At 43.8% G+C, this 6,423-nt stretch overlaps 1 pseudogene across 1 annotated transcript; it reads right to left on the bottom strand.

Annotated features, from left to right (window-relative positions):
• Positions 1 to 494: 494 nt before the first annotated feature.
• On the bottom strand, positions 495 to 4,753 carry LOC309607790 (S-phase kinase-associated protein 1 pseudogene; annotated as a pseudogene). The gene has a single exon. The product of its transcript is annotated as an S-phase kinase-associated protein 1 pseudogene (transcript).
• Between the last annotated feature and the right edge of the window lie 1,670 nt (positions 4,754 to 6,423).

Raw genomic sequence — 6,423 nt, 5'->3', positions numbered from 1 at the left:
AGAGCCCAGGCTGTTCAACCTCGTCTGTTTCTCTCCTTCACCGACGTCTCCACTTCTATATATGCTAATCGTCTTTATTTTGGGAGGAAATTTCACTGTACCCTACTGTCTTCTTGTACATTTTGTAGCCAAGCTTTACCAGGATGGCTAACTGTTCTGCATTCATTTCTTCACAGTGAAGTCCCTTTTTATCCTCCTGCACTTGCAATATTGCCTGTCTTGTATTCCAGTGCATTGATGTCTCCAGGAAACATTTCGGGAATTGGTGGGGGCCTCATAATGATCAGGGGCCTCTAATGGAATGTAGCAGGTGGAAACCAGAGATGCAGGATACTCCACATGTATGGATTCATTCTACAGAGTAATGAATTGCTTTAAACCTGTATAACTCTTAAATGCCCTGCTGGTTACTTATATGAGAGCAAACCTGTTTGATTGTACAGACACCAACTACTTTTTATATAATAAAACATTTTTTAAACAGTTTGAGTATATGCTGACTTTTCCAATAATGCTACTACGAAGAGTTTAGCATCTTAGAAAATTCCCTCACTCCTGGGAGGCACTTGTATTCAGATTGTCAATAGTATACACTCCTCCCAACTGTCCTTTTAATGGCAGTGTTTTTGTGATTCTACATGTAGGTGCCTTTGTCTTTCTTCTCTAAGACTCCTTTTTCTCCCTTTTCTGCAAATGTACCTACTATTGGGGCTCTGTATCTTACATGTTTATGCCAAATTAACCTAAGCAGCAATGGATTTAGGTTACCTATTGCTTTTAGGTGGAGTGGCTGTACAGTGTAATGATTACGAGTACAGATTCTGCCCAGCTCTGCCTCGGAGCAGGTCCTGGCTCTAACTTTTAGTAAACCTGGGGACACAGCATCCTCATCTACAAAGAATGAGACCCACTGAAGAAACTGGAGGGGGTGAGGGCTAGCTACTCTCCCATAATATCTTTATCAGGGTTTACTGTATAACAAAATGAACGCAGACAAAATTTCGCCACATACACAGGCATTTGTTAGTCAAACAGTAACAAGTGAACAGAAAACATGCATATCCTCTTTTTTTGTGAGTGTGAGACGTGCTCTGTCATTTTTAGCTGTTCTGGCCGGCACCTTTCATGCAAGGTTGACTTGAGGTGCTCTGACAGGTAGCATCGGGCAAATCCCATAACAGTGGACAAATAGAGGACCATTTAGGGATTGAGATTTGGGTACCGTTCCCAAGGATGTAGGTCACAGATCTTGGTAGATTCTTATACCTTGTTGAAGGGTGGAGATATCCTAAAAATATGTTAGCCAGAGTACCTTAATGTTGCCTGTCAAGAGTCTTCCTTGAACATTTATTATGCTGTTTAGCAAGCCATTAATTTCACCAGTAAGAGTCTGTTTCTGACATTCATCACGCTAATTAACCCAACCTTGAATGCTGATGGAAATACAGATAACAGAAACTTTGTAGTAGCTGCCTCTGGAGTGTGGTCCTTCTGATATGACATCAGTTAATCATTCTGAAGTACAGGCTTTTTTTATTAGAGCAATGCATTGGCCTTTCGTGTTAGAGCTTCGACTAGCTAGAACATACTTATGTGGGAGCATTTTAGAGTAAATTACAGACCTTGTACCGCCTCTTCGGGCTGTTGTGCTGCCTAAATGAGTTACTATATGTGAAGTGCTTAGAGCAGTTCAAGCGACATTGTATGTGTTGTATAAGTACAGTTGACTGTTGAACGACATGGGTTTGAACTCTATGGGTCCACTGACATGTGGATTTTTTTCAATGGTAAATATACTACAGTACTATATGATCTGGGGTTGGTTGAATTCGCAGACATGGAGGACCCACCCTAAATTATATGTGGATTTTCAACTGGTGGAGGGTTTGAGCCCCTAACCCTCACGCTGTTCAAGGGTCAACTGTATATGCAGTATTGTTATAATTGTTATTAATAGTCTGAGTGCTTTGACGTATGTTGTCAGTTTGGTATCCTAACATGGTCTTATTTTCCCACGAATTGGCTGGGTTCTCATACAGCAAACTGAAAAAAAAAGCATAGTGCAGTCCCTCCACATTATTCATGGATTGGGTGCTTGCAAATTTACCTACATGCTAAAATTTACTGGTAACCCCCAAATGAATACAGCACTTTCGGTCATTTGTGAGTATGCACAGAGTGGTGAAAAATGAGGGTCTGGGGTCCACCAAAATGAGGTGGAACAAGGTGGTGCTGTGTCTCCTTGTTGCAGCTCTCACACTGTAAACAAGTGTGCTTCTTGTGGATCATTCAGAGACAAGTTTTTGCATTTTTGCCTTTGTTATTGTTGGTGGGTGATTTCACTGTTTAAACAACACCCTTGCTTAGTGCTAAAGTGTTGTCTAGTCTTCCTAAGTGCAAGAAGGCTGTGAGGTGCCTTATGAGGAAGCATGTGTTAGATAAGCTTCATTCAGGCATGAGTTATAGTGCTTTTGGCAGAAGTTCAATGCTAATGAATCAACGGCATATTCTAACTAACGTGTCCTTAAGCAGAAACGCACGTAACACATTGATCGGTTGATGAAAATGTTGTGATCAGAAGCTTGCAGGAACCTAACCCTGTATTTCTCCTAGGAGCATCGTTCAATACTCATTAAGTCAGTGTTTGTGGCAACTTTATAGATCATAGCTACCATGAGTAATGTGACTGTATCACTTTCTTGAGGCCGCCTTTTCAAAAGTGTTCCTCTGAAATTATTCAAGAATCTCAGGGGCAGGACCAGTTACAAAATTTGTAGGCTCACGCAGAATAAAAATGCAAGACCTCATGTTCAAAAGTTAAGCAGTTCAAGATGAGCATTGAACCAGGTAAGCTGAGCATATGGGGTCCTCCGTGAGTGCAAGTGTCACAGGCCCACAAAGCTGGTCCAGCTCATGGGTTTACTCAATCTGAAAGACTGTACCTCTAAACAGCAGGCTGGGAGAGAAGGGGGAGAATGTGATGAGCCCACAATGGCTATTGCTTTTGGTGGCCGGTGTGGAAGGTGTCACAGTTGAAAGTGAAGGCTCACAGTTCAATGGACATAGCTTGTCCACTAGTGTATATTGTCCTTGCTGGTCCAGGCCCTGCCCAGGCTGTCATGTTCCTATTTCTAGAGTTCCCATCACATGATCAGTTACCCATCCCCAAAGCACAAACACCATGGGAGGGTAGCCAGCTCTTGGTAGAGTGTGGAGTGCAGCCCAGACTTCTCCCACCTTTTTTTTTCTTAAAGTATTTGTTTATTTATTTATTTATGGCTGTGTTGGGTCTTTGTTTCTGTGCGAGGGCTTTCTCCAGCTGTGGCAAGCGGGGGCCACTCTTCATCGCGGTGTGCGGGCCTCTCACTATCGTGGCCTCTCTTGTTGCGGAGCACAGGCTCCAGACGCACAGGCTCAGTAATTGTGGCTCACGGGCCTAGTTGCTCCGCAGCATGTGGGATCTTCCCAGACCAGGGCTCGAACCCGTGTCCCCTGCATTGGCAGGCAGATTCTCAACCACTGCACCACCATGGAAGCCCTCTCCCACCTTTTTGAAGCTCTCTTTGGAGGACTTATTTGGCATCTCATCTCAGTCCCCCCAGTGGTTTTCTAAAACGTTTGATTTGGGGGAAGCAGATGTCCTTAATATTTTTACCCAGGAAGGTCCTGGAACTTGATGCTAATTTGACTTTTCTTATTCTAGAGGTCTTCACAGCAAGGGGGAGGGAACAGCTTTGCTAACTTAAAGGACCAATTAAAAAAAAAAAGAGAGAGAGAAGATGAGGATTTAACTTTTTTTTTTTGCAAGTTGTTTTATTTACAATGCCAACTTTTAAAAGTCACTAAAGTAAAGTTAACTGGGCAATAAACTAGGCAGAAATTGCTTTACAAAGAGAGGGAAAGCCCAAAATGCCACTTTCTATAGAGAACCCACAGTTCAATTGTATTCAGAGCAAAGAAGAAAGAACTTTTGATCATACTAGAAGAAACTGAGCCATAAGTTTGGAATCTGTACTGAAACTACACATGCAATGAGGACAACATTCTGCTAATACAACTGATTTGCTGCTGCATTTGTGGACCGTTTTTCTAATATTAACAATTATAAACAAAGCAGTGCGACTAGTATTTGAAACAGTCCTTACAGTGTTAACAGCATCAGACACAAAGTTTCACTTCTCCTCACACCACTGGTTCTCTTTGCATACCTGGGCTTCCTCTTCTTCAATAAAATCATTTTTGATATCGACTGTCTTTCTGATCTCCTCAGGAGTTTTCCCCTTGATCATATTGGCAACAGTCTTGCAGGTCACATCAAGCAAACCTTTGATGTCTAAGTAGTTTGCTGCCAGTAGAAGCTCAAAAAGTGCTCCTTGGTCAACTTTCAGGAATTCTTGATCCCAAGCAGGGATGTCATCTGTCCGCTTTCCTTTGTTCTCATCATCCTCTGGAGGACGAGGATCATCCTTGGGGTGGGTGCACCCCTGAACGACCTCTTTTCATATTGTTGCGTTAACGTTTGGCAAGGGGACGGATCAACATCTCCTTCATCACCCACTCCCAGATATTCCAACATGGTCTTAATAGTCACAGATTGTTTCGCAGTTTCAACATCAACTTCAAATATCTCTCCATCAGAACTCTGCAACTCAATTGAAGGCATGGTGTTAGGACTCAAGGAGATGGCGGGCCAGAGGCTGATGAGAGCAGGGCGGCATCTGCAAAAAGAAAAACAGAAAAGGGAAGAACAAGGCCAACGACATCTGCCTCGGATTTAACTTTTTAACTCTCTCCTTCCTCTCTCCTTCCACATACATACACACGCTCATACACACTTCCAGTCTCCCTAGCCTGGCAATTCAGTTAAATTATACCTTTTGGTTATATCAATATCTTTGTTTTATTACTGTGAAATTTAAAGGTGATTCACAATTTTTCTATTTATTATGTCGTGCATCTTATCACTTATTACTTCCTTTGTTGTACAACTCTGCTTGGAATAAAATTTATTTTTTTTTTTATTTTTTTTCTTTTTTCTTTTTTTTTTTTTTTTTTTTTCTGTGCGAGGGCTTTCTCTATTGGCGGCAAGCGGGGACCACTCTTCATCGCGGTGCGCAGGCCTCTCACTGTCGCGGCCTCTCTTGTTGCGGAGCACAGGCTCCAGACGCGCAGGCTCAGTAATTGTGGCTCACGGGCCCAGTTGCTCCGCGGCATGTGGGATCTTCCCAGACCAGGGCTCGAACCCGTGTCCCCTGCATTGGCAGGCAGACTCTCAACCACTGCGCCACCAGGGAAGCCCAAATTTATTTTTTAATTACTTAAAAAAAAAAAAAGGGACCAGGGGCTTCCCTGGTGGCGCACTGGTTAACAATCCGCCTGCCGATGCAGGGGACACAGGTTCAAGCCCTGGTCCGGGAAGAAACCACGTGCCGCGGAACAGCTGGGTCTGTGAGCCACAACTACTGAAGCCTGTGTGCCTGGAGCCTGTGCTCAGCAATAGGAGAGGCCACCGCAAGGAGAAGCCCCCACACCGCAGGGAGGAGTAGCCCCTGCTCTCTGCAACTGGAGAAAGCCCGCACACAGCAATGAAGACCCAACGCAGCCAAAAAAATAAACAAATTAAAATTAAAAAAAAAAAAAAGGGACCAATAGTTTCATCCCCTCAAAGTGTGAAAGCCTAGGAGTTTGGCCGCATATGAAGAGGCTCCTTACGTTACCCTACATAGAAAATAACGACAGTGTGCTTCAAGGTGCTGCTTGGCTCTGCCTTTGGAGCAGCAGCGAAGAACTGACACACAGAGCTCATACACATTCATTTCTTTATTTGGTTTCGCCTGTAAAGAGGTTTTTTTCTTGTAAAATTTCAAACAAGTTGTCAATATTTAAATTTCATAAAGAAATCGATTGTAGCCTCTCTGGGAAAAATCTGTGTATGTGAAAACAGATGGCTTATATTCCCACATCTGCCGTTATGTGGAGCTGATAGCAGCTTCCCCTACACGGCGAGCACGAGCTTTCCTCTTCCACAGCCCCCTGTGGGGGGCTCCTTCCTTTCACCTGCTGGGCCATGCGGGCAGGGCTGATAGATGCTGACGGGGTCTGTTCTGAACCCATGGGTGCCCAGGTAGTGCCAGTTGTTAAATATTCCATATTTTGAATATCACCCCCTCCTGGAGCCATTTGAGCTGTTAACCTTGCTCTGCAGAGAAGCAGCTGTCAGCTTCTTGCTAAAAAACTAAATTCAGACTCCTGGGTCATTCTGTTACAATGATTAATCTGTTAGATTGTCAGGATTGTTCACCATTTCGTTTATCCGGAGCGGGGCTTCTAGATGAGTCTCAGGAATTCACAAACTCTGGCCATGTCTATGCTGATGGAGTGGGCACCCTGGGAAGCCAATCTGCATGAGGACTGAGGCCCTTC

This window comes from Balaenoptera borealis (assembly GCF_965194805.1).
Source record: "Balaenoptera borealis genome assembly, chromosome: 12".
Lineage (NCBI taxonomy): Eukaryota > Metazoa > Chordata > Mammalia > Artiodactyla > Balaenopteridae > Balaenoptera > Balaenoptera borealis.
The sequence above is the reverse complement of the archived record's forward strand: the minus strand, read 5'-3'. Positions and strand labels throughout refer to the sequence as shown.